At 34.2% G+C, this 23218-nt stretch overlaps 1 long non-coding RNA gene across 1 annotated transcript; it reads right to left on the bottom strand.

Annotated features, from left to right (window-relative positions):
- Positions 1-501: 501 nt before the first annotated feature.
- On the bottom strand, positions 502-2174 carry LOC145820487 (uncharacterized). Its single transcript, XR_014362175.1, has 2 exons — positions 1831-2174; positions 502-978 (listed from the first exon to the last, which is right to left on the bottom strand). It is a non-coding gene; the product is annotated as an uncharacterized LOC145820487 (long non-coding RNA).
- Positions 2175-23218: the final 21044 nt, after the last annotated feature.

Here is a 23218-nt window from a genome sequence, read left to right as displayed (position 1 = left end):
TCAGCGACTAAAATTTTTGTCGGGAATAAGTTTTAGTGACAACATTACTACATTTAGGGACTAAAGAATTTAGTCGCCAAAAATATTATTTTTCATTTTATTAAACTTTTGGCTACTAACCATTTAGTCACTAAAAGTTCTACCTTAGGCGTGGTGACTTTTGCCGACTAAAACTGTTCGTAGCCAAAAACCTATTAAGATTCATTTCTTTACTTTTTGCCACCAAAAGTTTTAGTCGCCAAATGATACCATTTTTTCCGTGACTAAAAAATTTAGTAGCCAATAGTTTATTTCTCTCATTCTCAAATTTTTTAGCTACTAATTATTTGGTGGCAAAAACGTTTTGAGTTATGTTTTTGCTACTAAATTATTAGTAGCCAAAACTTTTGATTACCTATTTGGCTACCAAAACATTTGGTGGCCAAATAATTTTCTGTTTTTTTAAAAAAAAAAAAAAAAAAATTGTAAACCTGTATTCATTTATATTACATGTACCCTGTATAAACAATATAATCCATCAACACTAAAATATATTATCAACCATTAAAGCATTCAACATAATACATGAATAACCATGATTTAAATCACATACATAATACATGAATAACTAACGTCAATAATTTAAATTACAACCTGTAAACATAATACTTTCTATTACATTTGTAATTAATACAGCAATGATACACAAACACCAGAGAAAATCAGACCAGCCACCTACAACGAGGAAGATTAGTGATTTGAAGCAGCTTAATTACGTCCTATAACACCCAAAGCAAGAGAGATTTAGTCTTCTGTCCAGCTCTGCTCAACAATTTCACGCACCCTCCGGTTGTATTCACGCTTGTTCTCACAAAACAACAATGTTGCTTCTGAATTTGCAGGTGAGTTTGCATTTGGATCACAGAGCATTCACTGAAATGAGAAAAAGGGGAAACCTGCATTTGGGCTTGGGTTTGGGTTTGGATCACAGAGCAATGACTGCAATGAGAAAAATGGGAAAAATCAAAAAACATCATACCTGAACTAGTGACCAGTAGCTTTGTGGAATCAAAACATTCCTAGAAGTTATATCTATTTGGTATGGTAGAGTCATGCTTGAACAATTGACAAACTGCTGAGTTTATTACATGCATTTGCCAGTTTTGCTCATTTATTTATTAGTAAAATGATTGCACAGTATGAATTTAATACACACCACGCATAAACACGTGCCCCAAGTTGTTATGTTATATCTATGAGCCTGTTAACAATTAATGAAAGGTTGGCCGCTATTTTGCCACACTAAATCCAACGGATAGTATGCATGGAGTGGCCAACATGGGTTCAATTCTGCTACCTTATGAAAATTTGTTTAAAAAAGAAAAGTAAAAGTTCTGTTAAATAAAGTGGATAGATAGGTATGCACAAACCAATCAACTTTATTTTGCTGCTCTCAAATATTTTTGTATTTCATTCTAGATTTCTCATATTTTATATTACCTACATAGAGGAAAGTGGAAACCATAAAGAAAAAAATAAATAGCACAAGAGCCAAAGGAGATATGTTTTGTGCTAGCATACTCTAAATTGGTTTCAGGCTTGACGCCCTTTTTTCTCAAAATCAACAAACACGAGTCTGTCATACTCCACCAAAAAATTGACAGAAAAAGTTCTTTTGAATAATTCTTTTTCAAGCAAATTAACTGTAACAGCTTCAGTTTACCATTTCACTAATCATTCGAAACTAGTATCTTTAAATCAAAATCAAAGGGTGATTTTTTACTACGAGCAATATCATCTGACCATTCCTAGCAATAGATATTTTTGAACCATATATACACTCCATCATACCTGGATAGATGTCAGTATAGCAGCTATATCATATATTGGACTCCACTGATTTTGTAGAATATCCAGACAAATACTTCCATCTGCATAAACTGGTCCAAGCACAAAACAATAGTATGAGCAACTAGCATAGGCATATATCTTAGTGACATTATGTTTCACCACATAAGAGAGGAAATCAAATATCAAGGAGCAATGAAAAGACACAAAGAAAGCAGGATTCTGTGCAACAAGCTCCAGTGGATATGGCACGAAGTGTAATAGAAGCATGCAAACTAATAAACCCCAAAAAAGTAATAGAAACTTATAAAGACAAGTATAAAGCAATGTTGGCAGTCCTAAGAGGAGTAAACAATATTGAAGTTAATATTAGTGGCAGAGCATGACTTCTGAGGATGCAGTGGCAGAAACTTACACTTTCCATAACACAACACAATAATCTGCTACCCTCTCAATCAAGAAAGCAAAAGGATTTAATTACTTATGACAAATAGATTTTACGTGAAGCCTTCTATAAACATATCCATTACCTTCCCACTTCTCAACTTCAAGCACTTAAAGCAAACCAGGCTCAACAACCGCTTTAGTTCGCTCGCATGAGAAGGATGATATACTGGAATTGGTAATTCTATATACCCAAAGTGACTTGAAAGGTAAAAAAATGAACAAAACTTTAGCAATACTTCAATGTGTCCAGCGGTCATGACCATTCAAACTTCTCAGTGTAATCAGAAAATAAAAAGGATTAAAACATGAAAAATACCTTCGCATGTCCCGGGTTCCGCAGCACCACATGATTCACATTTTCCAAATTCAAGCGGCAAACTAAGGAACGGATTTGAAAGTTGACTAGCATGGCTTATAGGGAAATCACTATTGGATGATGTGCACTAACAAAAAAATAAATAAAAGGAATCATACCAACTTATTCAACCAGAATGGTCACAAGATCCAAAGTTGCACTTAATCAAATGCCAATTGTAGGACAATTTGTTCGGAAGGAGGTTTACATCCATCACAAGATCTAAAATATGTCTCTGGAACAATATTAGGACTCAAATCTTCTAGGGCCCATTTTTTTTTTAAAGAATTTTTAAAACTATAAATGAAAAAACACATCTGAGAACTGTTTTAGTTTCCAAAAAAAGACAACAATTTTCAATTTCAAAATCTAAAGAAAAAATATTATTTTCAAAACAATTTTTCATTCCCTATCCCCTGCGTACCTCCTCCCTCCACTCACTGAACATTTTTTCTTAATCTCATTTTATTTTTTAAAAACATATGTATGATGTACCAAATATTGAGCATTAAGACTCTATTTACATTATCAATTATAACTCATTTCTCAATGATTAATTCAACAATTATGTTGATAGAATATATATAAAACCATCTAATTAATAGAAAACACCTATGACAACCTTACAGAAAATAAACCTACTTTGCTGTCCACATCTCTATGGTTATCAATCATTTCATCCTCTGTTATTAATCTTTCTAATTTTCTCACTTTACAGCAACAACTAACATCTATCCGATCCGAGTTTGGATAGAAAACAAATTAATACAGTTGTTACATAACATAGGTTTAACTAACATAGGTTTTTGCATAGAGAAAAAAGAAAAAGAAAAAAACAATGCCTAGTAGCCTCATTGGGAGCTTAGCTGGTTTCTTGTTCTTCATCATCTAGGAATTGAAAGAAAAATGAGCATATTCTCAATGGTAGTGTAAAGAAAGAACAGAGGAAAGCTTAGCACCTAATTGCATACCAAACATAATAATGAAATGAAGATGTGAACTTGTTCATCTCCTCCAACCTTCTCTTCATTTTTTAGTACATTAGTATTGCTTTTGTTTTGCCTTAAGTGGTGATTACATAGTAGATGTGGCTCAATTATTACGCTACTGAAATTTGAGACTAGTGTTAAAATTTCTTCCCATAACATCTTACACCAAGTTCTTCCCATAAAATGTCTTAACATAACATCTTCAATTGTCCTATATTTGTTAGTTATTTCGTCTTTATTATTTTGAAAACAGTACACATCGCAGTGTAGTCAAAAGATTCACCAATTTGAGCTGTAAATTTCTAGTTAATACCCCGATTAAAAGGTTGCATTTCATGACTCCTAAAAGAGGATCTCTAATGTGTTTGTGGAGAAGCTTGGTCCGAAATGCCACTAGATCCATTTGTCGCCTTATTTATACAATAAAATTCACATGAGTTTGCATAAATTTAGAAAATGATAATATATGATAAATACATCATTTGGATAGTTTCCCTGTGATGATACCAACAATTATAACTCGGACTAATTCCATAGCATACCATGTGATCATGTACAGTTTCTAGGGTCATGTATGAATTCACACATCTCATACATGGACATGGAAATTGTCCATCATTAGATACATTGTGAGAAGCAAACTCCAAAATTCTTTAACCCCTTGTATAGAGTTATATATAGTAACATAAAAAGGCACTACCTAAACCTGCTTTGATAACTTCTAGACTTGCTATTTTATACCATATTTAGTTTCAAATCAAATTCGTGCAAGAAAAAGGCAATGATGATCCATAAGATGCGTATCCTAAGAAACACAAAACATAGAACAAAAAAAAATAAAAAAAAGGAAGCAACTTGTTTTACAACTAATATGAAAATAAATATTCGCTAGATAAGAACACTAAGACAAACTGTAAGTTCTTTTACAACTTTAAAGCGAAAATTACATGTTTTGCTATTCATTTTTCTACATGTTTTGTGAAGTATGGTGCGAAAATGGGTACTTGTCAAGACTCCTAAGACCATAAACAACAGTGATTCTATGGGTTACATATGCCTAACACATTCTGAAGATATGAATTTGGGTTTGTATGATGGTTGCTAAACTAGTAAAAAGGGTGGGATGTTTCAAAGTTCTTCTTTAGTTGTGTATTTGGATTCAACAAAAAAAAGGGGCAAAATTCAATGTTGTATTTTCTCTAATCACATTATTAGGCCAAGAAAACATTACAAGTATACAAGCATTAAAATAATGGACAACAATTTTCTCACAAAAAATAATAATAAAAAATATATATAATGATTCCTCATTGCTATTCATAAATGTGTGTAGCATCAACAACAATTCATTCACTTCAAGGACTATATTGGTTAAAATATGAATATCATAATCAGAATAGAACATGTTAATCATTCTATATTCAAGTATTTTTTTTTCTCAAATTAAAATCATTCAAGTGTTTCATGAACCTTTCAAAGTAGAGAAGTTTTGGACATGCTAGAAGAAATGAGTGGAATGGCTTTTATCTTATCATAATAAAATAATGGACAACAATTTTCTTAAAAAAATAAAAATAAAAATAAATAAATAAATAAATAGTATACTATGTTCAATCTACAATCTAGAAGGATATACTAGCAGTGGTAGTTTCTAAACCTGATCTTCATAATTTCTATGTTAGCTATACTCACATATTGATTGGGAATGGGGCTAGGACTCTGTTCTGGGAGGATAGGTGGATTAGGGCTAGTTGTTTAAAGGAAGTGTTCCCTAGACTTTTTAGAATTTGACTTGATAGGTAGAGATCTGTTAAGGAAGTCCTTGAACTCAAAAGGGTCTGTTAGAGTGGGATGAGGGGGTTTACAAGAGAGCTGAGAGATTGGGAAAAAGAAGAGGTTGCTAGACTTGTTAATCTGATAACCAATGCCTATGCTCTTAAAGATGATAAGGATGACGATTTAAGGTGGATGGCAGAAAATTCTGGGTGCTTCAGTGTATTCTCAATGTACAGATGGTGTGAAAACAATATACAACCAAATGATTTTCGAGTTATTGCCAACATGATGTGGCATAATGTATCCCCTCCTAGAGCTAAATCCATTGTGTGGTTAGCTTGGAAGTAGAAGCTCAAAACTGTCACTTTTTTACAAAAGATTGGTGTGATTCAAGGCAATGCTAACAACCTATGAGTGTTTTGTAAATCATTATCAATCATCATTGTCATTTATCAATCATTATCATTACAATAACTTTGTGATTGAAAAAAAAGAAAAAAAATAAAAGATGAATCAAATTTCATAATTATCCAATCCTGCTGCTCCTTAAATAAATAAATAAATAAATAAAATACACAAAACAAAACAATAAACACATCTAACCAAATCAAAAGAATAAAAATAATCTGTAAAGAAATACTCTCTTTTTTAGTTATTATAGAGAGCAAGAGCGAGGCAGAGACAGAGACCTGAGTCTCTTTCAGTCGGTCCCCAGTTACTCCTTGAGAGTCTTTCACTGCCAGCCAGATCAATGAGGTTCAACACACCCTGTACTTGTTGCTCGGTGTTCTAACAAGTGAAGTAAATCAGCATATGGAATGTGCATATTAGAGGGAGATGAGATTTTCTATGGAAACAAACAAAATTCAGAAATGTACCACATTTACTCCAGATATTCGCAGGGTAAAAACAAAGTGACTTCTGGATGAGTGCTTGCCATATACCTGGGTGAACAAAGCATCATCAGTGGCGAGCCTCAAATCATCCTTGGTGTTTCCATTTTCAGTCAAAAGACTCACCTAAACAAAATGCAAATTTCAGTTGCCATTGTGACATTTTGTCGAACACCTTGCAGACACAAAAAGTATATAGCATGATTCATCTTTGCTATACACAGAGAAACTATACAGATGAGAGAAAATAATATGATTTGAGGCGACACAGGGTAAATACTTACAACATAATCATCAATTGTGTTGCCTCCATGCATAGACTCCGGATTCGAGTGTGCAATTGGGGTAACAGGTAAAGATGAAGTTCTCTTCATTTTGGGCGTGAAAAGTTTTGAAAGAGACAATGTCCTCCGAATTAAAGGCTTCTCCCATGTGTCTGCTGGTGAATCTCCCAAAGCTAGGATTGCAGCCCTCTCAATCTCTGAAGTAGTATTACGGAATTTGAAGCTTAGTTTTGGAAAGAGGCTTTTCATGGATGATTTAGCCCTAGTTGACAAGGGACTTGGGGAATCATTGAATCTGTAGTAACTAGGGCTAGGGATTGGCGAAAAATTCACTCTTTTGGGAGTTCGATTTGGTGTCAGGGGTATGTTTATTCGGACAAAATCCTCAGTAGAGCCCTCATTTGTTCTTGAGGGTATCTCTAAGGCAATATTTTGCCTCTGCTGTTGACAGATTGGTTGTTCTTCAATAATTTCACTAGAATCTCCAACCTACAGTATACATGCCATGAAATATGGAGGAGGGCAGAGGCGAGAGAGAGTGAGAAAGAGAGCGAAAATAAAGAAGTAATAAAGTTCCCTCCGATATGGAGGCGAGAGAGAGTGAGAAAGAGAGCGAAAATAAAGAAGTAATAAAGTTCCCTCCGATATGAAGCAAAATTTTTAAATTTTGTAATTACAATGGCCGACTAATATTTAGTCGGTAAAAGTAAAATACAATCTAAAAAATTAAAATAAAAGTAACAAATATATTAAAATTATTTTTTTAAAAAAATATAAGTAATAAAATTATAAATTAAAAAAAGGCAAAAATTAAATTATCTTAAATATTTGTCCTAATATTTTATGTACTGAAAAATATAATAATATATTTTCAAATTTTATATTCTTATATTTTCTTATATTCTTATATATATATATATAATAAGAAAGAAAAGAAAGAAAGAAAATTAAAAGAAAAAAGAAGGAAATTTTTTTTTAAAAAAAATTATGAGCCAACTCAACCCGTGTTTTTTTTTTTTTTGGGACTCCTGCATGACTAACTAGGCACTAATCAATTTTTTAGAATTTTAGAACATGCAATATGTATATTTTCTCATAGATAAAGACAGATAAAGAAATCATGTGTCAAGTGGATTTAATTAATTTATTATTCAGTTGTAACTAGCAGTCAAAATCATTTTCTCAAGCATATCTTAGCAGTCAAAATCATTAACGCACAACTAAAAAATATATACGCACAGCCCCAGCTTATGCATTTAGTTCAATTAGCATTAAATCGCCAATTACTTTTATAAATCCCTCAAATTTAAAAAAATATATATATATCTAAATTAAGTGAGTACTTATTTTGTATTTTAAAAAAATCACAAATATTTTCTTTTTTAAATATATCTAAATTAAGTGAATCTAAAAAATAAACAAATTTGCTTTAAATATTTAAAAAAGTTGAAAAAATTAATTATTAAAAAATTAAGAAAAATTTTAAAATCTGAAATAATATCAATAAGTTTTACAAATATGTATTATTTACTCATAAGTCAGGCCATAGAGTTGAGTTTTTTGAATTTATTTTTTTTGAAAATTGAATATTTTATTTTTCATATTTTTTTGTTTTTAGTGAAATTTTTTAAAAATTTTAAGTAATTTTTTACTTTTTAAAATGCATCTTACTTAGATGTATTTAAATAAAAAAATATTTTAAAAATTAATAAATACACAAAACTAGTGGTGGTAGTAGTAGTAGCAGTAGTAGTAATGGTAGTAGTAGTAGCAGTAGTAGTGGTGGTGGTAGTAGAGTGGTGGCGATAGTAGTAGTAATGGTAGTCGTAGAGGTGAAGTAGCGACAGTAGAAGTAATAGTGGTGGTGGAATGGTGTTTGCAATAGTGGTGAAGGTGATAGAAGAGATGGGTGGTGAGAGAGAGTGATAGACAGAGAGACACAGAGATGAGGGAGAGAGTGATAGACAGAGAGACACAAAGATAGAGAGAAGAGCGATGAGCGAGAGAGATAAAGAGAAGAGAGATGAGCGAAAGAGACAGAGAGAGAAAAGAGATGAAAGAAGAGATAGATGAGTGAGAGACATCGAGATGAGGGAGAGAGTGAGCAATGTGAACACAATGGGAGAGAGAGATAAATAGACAGATAGACACATAGAAAGAAAGAGAGAGAGAGAAGAGTGAGAGACAGACAAACAGACACAGAGAGAGAAAAAAAGAGAGAAGAGTGATAAGTGAGAGAGAGATAAAGAGAGAAAGAGATATAGAGAGAGAGACAGACAGAGAGACAGAGAGAGAATGAGATAGAGAGAAACATATAGAAAAATAGAGAGAAACAAGCGATGAGAGAGATATATAGAAAGAGAACGAAAAGAGATGAACGAGAGAGAGAACAGAAAAATAGAGACATAAAGAGAAGACAAATGAGAGAGATAAAGAGAAGAAAGATGAACGAAAGACACACAGACAGATAGACAAACAGACAGAGAAAGAAGAGTGATGAGTGAAAGAGAGAAAAATATGAGTGGTGGTAGTTGAATGGCATTTGCAGTAGTGGTAAATGTGGTAAAGAAGATGGGTGGTGAGAGAGAGAGATGAGTGAGAGACGAATAGAGAAAAGAGATAGAGAGATAGAGAAAGAGACAGAGTGATGAGCGAGAAAGAGAAAAAGTGGTCGCTAAAAGTGCATTTTTTGTAGTGGATCGATAAATCGAAAGGGAGCTCAATAAATAAAGAAGACAGATAATTCAAAACTCTTTTCAAAACTTAATTCAAATCAATTTTTTAAATATTTTAAATATTTAAATATTTTAAAAATATTTTAATTTTGTGAGAGACAGATAAAGAAGAGAGAGAGAGAGAGAGAGAGAGAGAGACAGAGATAGAGTGATGAGCGAGAGAGAGAGATAGACAAAGTGGTTGCTAAAAGTGTATTTTCTTATAGTGGATCAATAAATCGAGAAGGAGCTCGATAAATAGAGAAGATGGGAGTAAGAGAGTGAGCAAGACGAACATAGTAAGAGAGAAATAGACAAATAGACAAGTAGACAGAGAGAGATAGAGAAGAGTGATGAGTGAGAGAGAGACAGGGAGAGAGAGATAGACAGAAAAAGAGATAGAGAGAGAAAGAGAGAGAGAGAGAGATGAAGAGATAGAAAAAGAGAGAGAAACAAAAGATGAGCGAGAGATAGACAAAAAGAGAGAGACATAGAGCGAATATTTGTTGCTAAATTTTTTCGAGTCAATGAAAAATAGATCAGGCTTGTTAAATTAATATTTTTTAATTTTATTTATTGTTTATACTTTTTACTTTATTAGAGTTTTATGACTCAGTTTGTGAAAAAAAAAATTACAAAATTTAGAAATATTTAGAAAGTATAAATTCAAAAATAAGTCTTACAAATCAGATTTATTTACTCATAAGTCATGAGTGAATTTTTTTTTACACACTTAGCCCTCGTTTTGATAATGAAATTTTTTAAAAACTTTTTAAATATATGTTTTGTGTCTGTAAAATGATTATTTCATTAGTACTGGTAATAATATTGAAAAATTTATTAAAATGATAAATAATTGGGATATTTTATCTTTTATTTGTGAATTTTGATTTATTCTTAATTTATTAGTGTTATTGAAATATGATGATGTATAAAGTATAAATAGTTTAATTGTACTTTTTAAAAATAATAAATTTATTATTAAAAATTAAATTCATCAGACTGACCTGTAACTATGCCTTTAAATTTTTGCAATGTAAAACTATCGACAAACAACCAATAACAAGTTGCCCATTTTAGCATACCTTTCGCGTGAGGGCCCAATTATTAAAAGATGTGTTCAACCATCAAATGAAAGCCGACTACTTCTTCCATCCAAAAATAATAATCTATTTTCAGAATTTAATTTCTTTTTATAATACAATTATTACATTTTAAAAATATTAATTTTTCAAAATTACCTTTTGATAGTATATTTTTTTAGAAATATCAATTGTCATAATTTTACTTTTTGTATTATTAATGGATTTAAAAAAAAGGACAAAATAAGAAATTCATATTATTTTAATAATTAATTTTTTTTTTAAATTAATATTTTGAGATAATAAAAAATAAAATAAGATATTAATAATTTTGGATGGTGGGTGTACAACCTAAAAATAAAAATAAAAATAAAAATAACTATTTTGTTTAGTCAAATTTTCAAGTGGAGACTAATGGTATTGTTATTAATAAAATAAAATAACTATTTTGTTAATTTTTTTATTTTCATTCGGCTACCAAAAAATTTAGTAGCCAAAAGTAGGTCTTTGGCGACTAAACGGAATTTTGTCGCCGAAAGTGAACATTTGGCGACCACAATTTTGGTCGGCAAAGATTAAAAATTAATTTTTTTATTTTCATTCGGCTACCAAAAAATGTAGTAGCCAAAGGTAGGTCTTTGGCGACTAAACGGAATTTTGTCGCCGAAAGTGAACATTTGGCGACCACAATTTTGGTCGGCAAAGATTAAAAATTAATTTTTTTATTTTCATTCGGCTACCAAAAAATGTAGTAGCCAAAGGTAGGTCTTTGGCGACTAAACGGAATTTTGTCGCCGAAAGTGAACATTTGGCGACCACAATTTTGGTCGGCAAAGATTAAAAATTAATTTTTTTATTTTCATTCGGCTACCAAATAATTTAGTAGCTAAAGGTACCTCTACGGCTACTAAATTTTTATTTAGTCGCCAATTGTGATATATTTAGCTACTAAAAATTGTTTTAGTCGCCAATTGTAATATCTTTAGCTACTAAATTTTTTTTAGTAGCCAATAATCAACATTCCCCTACTAAAAAAAATTAGTAGCTAAAAAGTTGACTTTTGCCGACTAATATTATTTTTGGTAGCCAATTCCGTGACTTTTGCCGACTAAATTAGTTTTGGTAGCTAAAAGTGGTCGGCAAAAATGCTTTTTCTTGTAGTGTGGCAAGCAAGTGTCGGGGTGGCGATGAGTGGCAAAAAAAAGGTGGGAAGTGCAGAGAAGAGGTGGTTAATAGTGGTGATTTAGAAAATATAGTAGAGAGAAGAAATACATTAGAAAAATGAAAAATGCTTGGTAGTGCGAATTTATGTGCCTCGAATGGTTCGAATGTATCAAAACGACGTCGTTTAAAACGATATCGTTTTGACACATTCGAGCCAAGAAAATTTGGACAACCTAACATTGCGGTAGAAAAATAGAGTAGAAGAAGAAAAATAAATTGTATATATTGTCTTAAGAAATGTGTCATGTGAGGGTCACATGACGCTTTCTTTTAGTAAATTTAATACCAAATCAAAAGAAGAGTTACATGAATCACTTTGCTTGTTTTTGGTTTTTCAAACACACTTTTCAAAAAATTTTATTTTCCTATTTTTTGTATTTTTTTGTATTTTAATTTTTTTTAATATTTTAAGTAATTTTTTTAATTTTTAGACACACTTAACCTAAATAAACATAAAAGTATAATTTTTATGAAAAAAATCTTTTAAAAATTCACTAAATACCAAAAATAAAAAATACGAGAATTCAATATATTTTTCATATTTTTATGTATTTATTAATTTTTTAAAATATTGTTTTACAAATTTTTTACGTTTTAGATACATCTAAGTAAGGTGCATATAAAAAAATAAAAAAAATGCTTAAAATTTTAAAAATATTTACTAAAAACAAAAAATACGAAAAATAAAAAATTCAATTTTAAAAAAATTTAATCTAAAAAATTCAAACTAGACACACATTGTAACTTGACTAAAAATGTAGAGAGTTGTCTATTAAAATTGAAATAAAAGAGCAAAATGAGATTCAATGTAAAGTAGAAGACTATAAATTATAATTTATCGACGGATTTTTAATGATAGTCTCCACATAATTTCCCTTATATATATATATATATATATCAAAAGAAATTAAGTTGACGATATTTTTTTTATTAAACCCCTTGAACTTTATTATAATTTTCTGAAATTGTTTAATTCTATTTTGCTGTTGTGCATATCACAAGTTTTCTGCTAATTTTAAATAATATGAATGTGATATAAAATCTACTCACACAAGACGGGTTGGTTTGGGAAGTAACTATTTAGTGATTTTTTAATTTTTTTTTAGTTAAAACATGAGAGGTGAAAATATAAAAAGTGTTTGAGAATAACATTTTGACATTTTACCAAAAAAAAAAAAAGTGTAAAAAAATGGGATGAAAAGAAGAAGCTTTGACATTTTATATATGACCCAGAGGTCGCCCATTTATTAGGTGAGTTTGACAATCGCCTAATGCCTCATATTTGACAATAGGAAAATGTTTGAGGGCTATAATTTTTGTGGCCATAATGGCTTAAAACTGTTAAAACGACGTCGTTTTAGCATGTTTTGCACAAAAAATGACGTCATTTTGACAGTTTTGAGCCATTGTGGCCACAAATACTGTGGCCCTCTAGCATTGTTGTTGACAATATTCCAAAATTTTAAGACTGTTAATGATATATATATATATATATATGCATATGAGAGGGAATAAAAATAACCTCAAAAATTATGTGGGTCTTGACATACCACACGACGCAATTATAGATTATCATGTGCATGACAGTTGTCAAATTCTCATCAAACATTTTATTAGTATATGTTATGCAAAACTTATCAGAAGATAAAATGTTATCGATATAGGAGTCCTTAAACAACTTAACATTGTTTGGGATAACACTTTGAAATATTCAAACTACTTGTGATGTAAATAAGCAACACCTGGGTTGAGGTATATGATTTCTTGAATTAGTTCATTAAATATTTTGATAATATTGGAGTGCTGACTTGGATGTCAGAGAATCTTCAACTACGATTAAGATGTTTTGTCTTGGGCGTCAGAGGATCGACTATGACTAAGATGTTTTGTCTTATCGATGGCGATCGTGTAATGGTTCAAATCATTTCTTCTTTAATTTTTTTTATCATGAAATACTCTCTATATATATTTTTTTATGTCTATACAATTAGTATCGCCTTGAATCTAACGACCAGAAGATCACATTATCACCACTCGTGAAAATAAGAGCTTAGTTCTCAAATTCTTTATAAGCCATTAATTCGGCCATGATAGATTAACGGCAATTTTTTATCAACAAAGGAACTCTTCTGAGCCTGGCAACACTTTGATTAAAAGAGTCAAACAGCAAAACTCGTCCGATCACATGACTGTCTATAGCACGGTCCCACCCCATCTTGATGATGTTTCACCACTATGAAATGTGATTGGGTCTAGCAAACAATAAAAGGTTGGCGCCATTGTGATAGATCATGCTTCAATCATTGGAGGCCGAATAGCACTCTCGATAAATGGCTCCGTAAAAAAGGCAGTAGCATTATGGTCAAGATATGCATTTATTATATGTCTATTCAATTGCGGAGTATGAATTTTATGTATTATTATTTTGAATACAAAGATAATTTTATTACAGCGGATTTTTATTATTCACGAAACATGAATTTTATATTGAATCTAAATAGAGACCGTTATTTTGAGCAGACATGTTGTCAGATTTGGGATTTGGATGGAGACCGTTATTCGGTCAGATATGCCACTAGATTTAGAATATGTGTAAATAAATTATTTTGGTCAAATATACTGAGATGGAGTCCGCACTTTATGAATCACGGGGGCAAGATGAATTACGCTTCCCCTTGATTAAAACTTTTATCTCCTTGCTGAGCTGATTTGGACAAGAAGTAAGTTGGAAGGTTTTTTCAATTTTGAAAATCTTTGTCGAGCTAGTTTTTGCTTGGTAAAGTAAGTTGGAGGTTTTTTTTCCAATTTCGAAAATCTTTACCGAGTTGATTTTTGATAGGCGAAGTAAGTTGGAGGATTTTTCCAACTTTGAAAATCTTTGCCAAGTGTATTTTGCTCGACGAAGTAAATTGGATATTTTTCCAACTTCGAAAATCTTTTCCAAGCTGGTTTTTGCTCGGTGAAGTAAGTTTGAGGTTTTTTCCAACTTTGAAAATCTTTACTGAGCGAATTTCGCTCAGCAAAGTAAATTGGAGGTTTTTTCTAACTTCGAAAGTCTTTATCGAACTAGTTTTGCTAGGCAAAGGAAGTTGGTGATTTGTCCAACTTTGGAATTTCTTGCCGAGTTGGTTTTTCTCGCCAAGAAGGAAGTTGGTGATTTGTCCAACTTTGAGATTCTTTACTGAGCTAGTTACTTTGAAATTCCTTGGCGAGCTAATTTTTGCTTGCCAAGAAGCAAGCTATTGGTTTGTTAAACTTTAGAATTCCATGCCGAAGGATTCAAACTCTGGGATTCCTTACCGATCGGGTTTTTCTTGCCAATAAGGAAGTTGGTGGTTTGTCTGACTCTGGGATTCCTTATCAAGCGAATTTTGCTCGCCCAGAAGCAAATTGGTGGTTTGTTCAACTCTGGAATTCTGTCGTTTTTTTGTAAGTCCTAACAAGGTTAGGAATTCTTATAATAAGTGCTAGTAAGGTTAGATATTCTTAGATGTTCTTAGGTATTCTTAGGTATTTTTTTTAAGTCCTAACAAGGTTAGGTATTCTTTGATAGTCTTAGGTATTTTTTGTAAGTCCTAACAAGGTTAGATATTCTTAGATATTCTTAGGTATTTTTATAATAAGTCCTAGAAAGGTTAGATAATCTTAGGTATTCTTAGGTATTTTTTGTAAGTCCTAACAAGGTTAGATATTCTTAGGTATTTTTTTGTAAGTCCTAACAAGGTTAGGTATTCTTAGATATTTTTGAAATAAGTCCTAACAAGATTACACATTATTAAAATAAGCCCTAGCGCTCATATATGTTTTATCTAGGCAATATTACACGATTATTTTTATCAGAATAATAATAAAAAAAACCTCCACTCTTTTACTGGATTAAAAAAGAATGAAAGCTTGGGACAATTAAGAGGGAATAAAAATAACCACAGAAATTATGTAGGTCCTGACACTGCCACATGACGTAATTATTATAGATTATCATGTGTATGACAGTTGTCAAATTTTCATCAAACACTATATTAGTATTTTATGTTTTGCAAAACTCATCAAGAGATAAAATTTTATCAATATAGGATTGCTAAACAATTGAAGATTGTTTGGGATAAGAATTCTGGAACATTCAAGCTACTTACTAGGCAAGTCATTGGATATTATAAATAGGCAACACCCCATGTGTTGAGTTACGCGATTTCTCTCTTTGAATTTGTCCACTAAATATTTTGATAATAATGGAGGACTGATTTGGGCGTCGGAGGATCCTCGGCTACAGCTGGAGGTATTTTTTCTGGTAAATGGCAATCACGTGGTGGTTCAAGTCGTATTTTTCGTTGGATTTTTTCATTATCAAATATAATATATATATATTGCTATATTAAATGAAGACTCTAGTAATGAACAAAATTCAAAAAGTTTATTATTTCTCGGAATCTAAAAATGAAGTTGATAAGGCCTTACATGCCCAAATCATAATTTAAAAAAAAAAAAAAAAAACGCAGCAGTGAAACTACATGTAATTTTTTATTCCTTCAATATTTGTAAATCCTACGTGATTTGTGATTAGATCAAGATTAACTTATTCCAAAACCCAAAAAATTCAAAAACTCTCAACCTAAAATCATCAAACACTTACGAGAGTGATTTTAGTTTGTTTGTTTTTGAGAATAAACAATAAATCAACACAAACGATTTTTTACGTGGAAAAAACCACAATTGAAGAACCTTCAATTGTAATCAAAAACCACGGGCGAAACGCCACTATCAATCCACTACTGAAGAACAAAAAGATTACAAAGATACAATACAAATTACCCAACCCAGTCAATTTGTCTCTGAATCTTCTGTAACTCTTTTCACCACACCTTCGTCACGGAATTGATCCTGAAGTTGATTCCACACCACAACTCCACTTGTCAAATTAACGACTACGTAGAATCAAACGCCTTTTGAATTCTACGCTTTAATCTTCGGAATCCACCGAAGAGAACTTTCTTGTACCTTAAGAAGCAACCTCCTTGATGTATGAATCTCAATGCATAAGTTCAGAACTCTCTCAAGAACATCAAGGAAAACTATCAAAAATCTCCAAAGAAAACTTTAAACACAACCCTAGTTTGTTTAGATCAGATCTAGGGAAACGTCATTCACAAAAACACCCTTAACAGCTTTAAATAGAAATCTGAATCCGCGATCTCCGCTCGAGCTCACCACAGCCCGCTCGAGCGGACTGACCAAAAACGGCGTGTGAATAAGCTGAGATGCGCTCGAGCGTATGATAATCCACTCGAGCGTAAAATCACACCCACCAGTATTTGTGCTTGCCCTGTCAAAATACTGAGACCTGCTAATCTACGCTCGAGCTCAAAAGTCTCCGCTCGAGCGGACAGTACAAAAACACAAAAAAAAACTTTTGAATCAACACAAGGTTTTGTCTCCGGATTTGACAACATAGGGACCTAACAATCTCCCCCTTTGTCAATTCCCGGACAAAACCATTCTACACATTATTCCTCACACACACGCACTAAAACAGTTTCAAAACAAATAAACAAAACAATCTTTTAAAACCCGCAAACACACAACTAGAAAAAGACTTCATTCATTCAACTTCATCCACTTAGGCGCGTGTTCCATGAGCCTGAAAAAGAACATCCAAACACAAACCAACCAAAACAGGTGGAACTGGATTAAATAACCATTAAGCCAAGCATAAGCAACCAGTATCCATCCATCCATAAACATATATCCATCCATAAACATATATCCATAGTATAACCAAAAAAAAAAACTATATAAAATCCAACTGTACCAAGGAAGGATAACCAGAGAACAACTGTACCAACAAAAAATGGAATCATAAAAAGCTGTGTAATCAAAAAAAAAAAAAAAAAATCAACTGTACCCATCAAAAGACCAGAAACCCATCAAAAGACCCATCAAAAGACCAGCAACATCACTCCCCCTTTTTGGCCGGGAATGAAGAAAGCAAGAAATCAAGCACCAGGTGGAGGAGGGGCCGGTTGAAGCGTCAGTAAGGAAATGATGTGGTCCAGCTGCGAAGTAGTGTGAGCGGCAGTCTGCTCCAGTTGACCAAGACGACCATCAAAGGCGTCAAAACGAGCATCAAGAAAGTCTAACCTCTGGGTCATAGCCTCCTCAAAGTGCCGAAGCTGATCAGAAAAAGAGCTAGGGGGAACAGGAGCCTCATCATCATCACCGGCTGCGGCGGCATCAAACTCGGCCTCTTCAGCAAGACCAACAGCAACTCCTGCAGAAGGACCAACCCGGGATGACTCCCCCTTAATATGGGCCCGACTTTGAGACACAGTTTTCTTGGTAAAAGGGCGAGAAGGAGAGGCAAACTCATCATCTTCTAGAATAGGGGTCCCAAGGTTAGACAAAATTCGGTTGATCAAGCAACCGTAGGGAAGGCCAAGTTTTTTATGCCCATGAGCACTGATCATCTTTCTGATAATAAGAGAGGCGAGATCAATAGACCGGTGACGGGCAATACAGGACAAAATGAATCCTTGGTCTTGTTTGACCTCGGAGGAGTGTGTAGTGACAATGATGTTGGCACAGACAATCAGATTAAGCAGTCGGAACTCCGGAAGAAGTTCAAACTGTTTAATCAAACCGCCTTTAGGCCAATGACGGGCAACACCACACAGTTCCAAAGCCACATCATCAAAGTTACAAGTAGAACGATCAGGAACAGGGAAAGGATAGTATTGGGGAAAGACTTGCTCAATCTGAAGGAGTTGGCGAATCAAAGCAGGGGTGACAGAAATGGATTTTGACCTAACCCATGTAGTGAAAGATGGCTCATAATCCCGAATACCCTCCATATTACAATAGAATTCTCGAACCCAATCGAGATTCTGACGCCCAGAAAACAATAAAACAAGGTCACCACCTAGAGGGTCGAACAAAGGACGAATTTGGATGGACTCAAATGTATCAGGTTGAACATTCCGTTCTAAATGAACTGTGCGAGTCACAAAAGATTTGTGGAAGGACTTGGATTGTGTGGCCGACTGAAACCTATCAGGGTTATAGGTAGGGCGAGAAACGGTGGCCTTTCGGCGTTTAGGAGCAGGAGCAGACATACCGAAGAAGACACTATTACACCCAACAAACCAACATACCCAAAACCCAAACCACACCAAAACAAAACCAAAACAAATCATTAGTTCAATAATCAAATTAAAAAACAGGGCATGAAATCCTCAGTATACAATGCAACAGATCAAGCATGAACAAATAGGAGCATGGTATTGAAGAACTCATAACTAATACACTCAATAGGAGAGAAATTGCTAAGTATAAGTATGAATCATGAGAAAATCAATGCCAAGAATTCAAGACCCGATCCATACGCACGCACAGTGACCTCAACAGAGATAAACATACATGAAAGCAGCCCATACAGCGACAAGACAGCAGAAACACAGATAAACCCGAATACCACAGACACAATAAAGAAAACACCCATAAAAAAATTAGACAAGAGGACGAGGAAAAAGTGTGGGAGAGAGAGGTTCACAAACGACACACAAGACCCACAAAATCACAAACCCAACAACCACTAGAACCAAATAGAACAAAAAACAATGAAAATAAAAGAGGGTAAAACTTACCAAGGAGCAAATCGGTGGGTAGGATGATGGATGTGAGGGAAAAACGACCACAATGCAGCCACAAAACAAACCCTAGATCAAGAAAAAGAAACAGGGAAAAAAAACTAACTTGAAAAGTCGAGAGAGGGAGTTAAGTATGAAACTGGTCTGCTCGAGCGTACTAATAACCGCTCGAGCGTACCACAAAGCAAGCAGACTCCCGCGCGAGCGTGCAAAGGGACGCTCGAGCTAAAAAAAACAACTCTCAGAACTACCAAAACACGAACAAACTGCTGCAAGAGTGAAAAACGCGCTCGAGCGTAAAACATTCCGCTCGAGCGGAAAGAACCCCCCCTTTTTTTTTTGTAAATAACAAAACACACCTAAGAAAGTCCTGTAAAAAGCAAGGAGAGCAAGTGAGACTAAACCACAAAGACAAGAAAATCCATCAAATGATGAGTCCTGCAAATTTTGAGAAAAGAGATGAAACACCAGCTCATGAACAACACAGATAGTATGAAATCAAAGCCACACGCATCATGAGAATGCATAACTCAAAAACACACATGAGAGCTCATGTAAAAATGTGTGTGTGTGCAATCCTTGAGAGCCACAAAGCTAGAGTTAATCCTAGTAGTGATCGGATGGCTGGACCTCCGACACGAGTAACTAACTATCACAGAGAAAAGTCAAACCACTAGGAATCACGGGATATTTGTTAATTAAATGCGGAAGCTCCCCCTCAGATTTATTTATTTATTTATTTATTTATTTATTTATTTATTTTTTTTGTGTGCACTCACTGGTGGCATGCACGCTCAAGAGTATGGATTCCAACCAGAGAAGAATGAAGTCAAAATGATGGCCTGGTTGGTGCCTCTGAGGTAGCCTTTTCCTAATACCCGGAGATCATGTACTGAGGGAGAAACCATGGAAGTGAACTAAGGCGGTAGATGGTTAAGAGACTTAACATCACCCATGATGTACTAGTGTGGGTCAATTTCTCCGTAAAAGTACAAGAAACACTGTCAGTGGTCCATAGAGAACTTTGATCACTTATGCGGAAACCCCTGCAACAGTTTAACTCAAGAATGTGTACAGAATGAGATCACGAAGTAAATGAGTATGGGCATTCAGCATGAGCTATGAACTAAGATGTGAAACAAATCTTGTAAGAAACATGAGCAGTGTTCATTTAATATTTTGATGCAAAAGATACCAGGACTCAATCACAATGAGATTAACACATCTAAGAATAGTAAGTCAGCCACTCACACTCACCTCACGACCACAGGAACCAATCTAGTTACTGAGCATTACACCTAAGGTCTTTCTAAGAAACTCAAATCGAAGAAGATCAAGGGGTTTTGTAAAAATATCAGCTTTTTGATGCTCAGTAGGGATATGTTCCAAAACAACAATGCCTTCATCCACTAACTCTCGAATAAAATGATGACGGATGTCAATATGTTTGGTGCGAGAGTGTTGGACTGGATTTTTTGAAATGTTTATGGCACTTGTGTTATCACAAAAAAGAGTGAGGGTATTCAGTTCTATTCCATAATCATGAAGCATTTGCTTCATCCACAACATTTGTGCACAACAACTCCCTGCAGCAATGTACTCAGCCTCAGCAGTGGAAAGCGAGATGGCATTCTGCTTTTTACTATGCCAAGAAACCAAATTATTCCCAAGGTAAAAACACCCCCCGGAGGTACTTTTCCTATCATCAGCACACCCTGTCCAGTCGGCATAAAAAAAACCAGTAATTTCGGCTGTAGTATCAGTGGAAAACCAAACCCCATACCCCAAGGTCCCATTAACATACTTGATGATGCGTTTTACCGCAAGAAGGTGTGACTCTTTAGGACTGGCTTGGTAACGAGCACAAACACCGACACTGAAAGAAATATCAGGACGACTGGCTGTGAGATACAAAAGACTCCCTATCATACTCCTATAAAGGGTAGGATCAACATCAATACCAGAGGAATCTTTGGAGAGGTGAAGACTGGTGATCATGGGAGTGCGTGCATGTTTGGCAGACTCAAGACCAAACTTAGACACAAGATTTTTCGCATACTTAGACTGAGATACAAATATACCCGTAGGAGACTGTTTAATTTGAAGACCCAAAAAATAAGACAACTCTCCCATCATGCTCATCTCAAACTCATGTGTCATGCAATCCGAAAAATATTTCACAAGATGTTCAGCAGTGGATCCAAACACAATATCATCAACATAAATCTGAGCAACAAGAATATGAGACTTAGTATGTTTCACAAATAAAGTCTTATCCACACTACCCCTTTGAAAATCATTGTCAAGAAGAAATGTAGTAAGTCTATCATACCAAGCTCGAGGGGCTTGTTTCAATCCATACAAAGCCTTGTCTAACTTGTAGACATGATTAGGACATTTAGGGTCCTCAAACCCTTTTGGTTGCTCAACATATGCCTCTTCTCTCAAGTACCCATTCAAAAAGGCACTTTTCACATCCATTTGAAACAATTTAAAGCCAAGAAAACATGCAACACCAAGCAAAATACGAATAGATTCGAGACGTGCAACTGGGGCAAACGTCTCATCATAGTCAACACCCTCTACTTGTGTGTAGCCTTGAGCAACCAACCTAGCTTTGTTCCTAACAACTGTACCATTCTCATCAGATTTATTTTTAAAGATCCACTTGGTACCTATCACATTCATGTCTCTAGGTCTGGGAACTAGAGTCCAAACTTTGTTACGTTCAAATTGACCTAATTCTTCATGCATAGCATTGACCCAACTATCATCTAGCAAGGCTTATTTAAAATTCTTAGGTTCAATTAATGAAACATAACACATATGTGATACCTCATCCCGAATCTGTCTTCGGGTTTTCATTCGATCCGAGACACTTCCAATCACCTGTTGAGCTGGATGATTCAGTTTCACCCTAGCTGATGGTTTAAGCTCAGGACTTGCGGTGACAGGGGCAACAGGAGTGATGTCCCTTGGAGCACTCTTTGGGCTTGACCTTACCTGTGAAGATGGTTCTGTAACCATTTCTTGTGATGGGTCCGCACCTTGTCCTTGATTTTGTGATTCCGTGTCCAAGATTGGAGACTCATCATTATCATCCTCATTTGTTGCTGGAGTAGGTGCACCTGTGTCATCTATAACCACATTGATAGATTCCATTAAAGATGAAGTTCGCAGGTTATAGACTCTAAAAGCTCTACTAGTGGTTGAATACCCTAGAAAAATACCTTCATCACTTCGGGAGTCAAATTTGCCCAAAGGCTCTCTATCTTTGAAGATGTAACACTTACTCCCAAAAGTTTTGAAGTATTTTACATTAGGTTTCAAACCCTTCCACAATTCATATGGAGTTTGTAAAGTGCCGGGCCTTAGATACACGCGATTTATGACATAAACAGCAGTATTTAAGGCTTCAGCCCAAAACTTAGGAGGAAGTTTCTTACTAAGGAGCATGACCCTAGCCATTTCTTGAACAACCCTGTTCTTCCTCTCAACAACTCCATTTTGTTGTGGAGTAATAGGAGCAGAAAATTCATGCTTGATTCCATGCATATCACAAAAATCCGAAAACGAACTATTTTCAAATTCACGACCATGATCAGTTCAGATTCTTATGATACGCCCAATGGAAACACCCTGTTCATTTTGGATTTTAGGGACTAAGGCCTGGAAAGCATCAAACGTATCAGATTTTTCCCTTAAAAAATTTACCCACGAAAATCGAGTAAAATCATCAACAGTTAAAAAAATGTATCTTTTACCTCCGATGCTTTCAGTGCGAGTAGGACCCATTAAATCCATGTGAACCAATTCAAGAGGACGTTTGGTTGTAAAGCTGTTCACCTTTTTATGAGGAGCACGGGTTTGCTTGCCAAGCTGACATGGTCCACACACATGGCTCAAATTCTTACCTAGTTTAGGTATTCCCCTCACAAGCTCTTTGTTGGCTATCTTAGTTAGGTCATTGAAATTCATGTGACCTAA

This window comes from Camellia sinensis, chromosome 2 (assembly GCF_055761805.1).
Source record: "Camellia sinensis isolate YWXY chromosome 2, ASM5576180v1, whole genome shotgun sequence".
NCBI lineage: Eukaryota > Viridiplantae > Streptophyta > Magnoliopsida > Ericales > Theaceae > Camellia > Camellia sinensis.
This window is presented reverse-complemented; position numbering and strand designations above follow the sequence as displayed.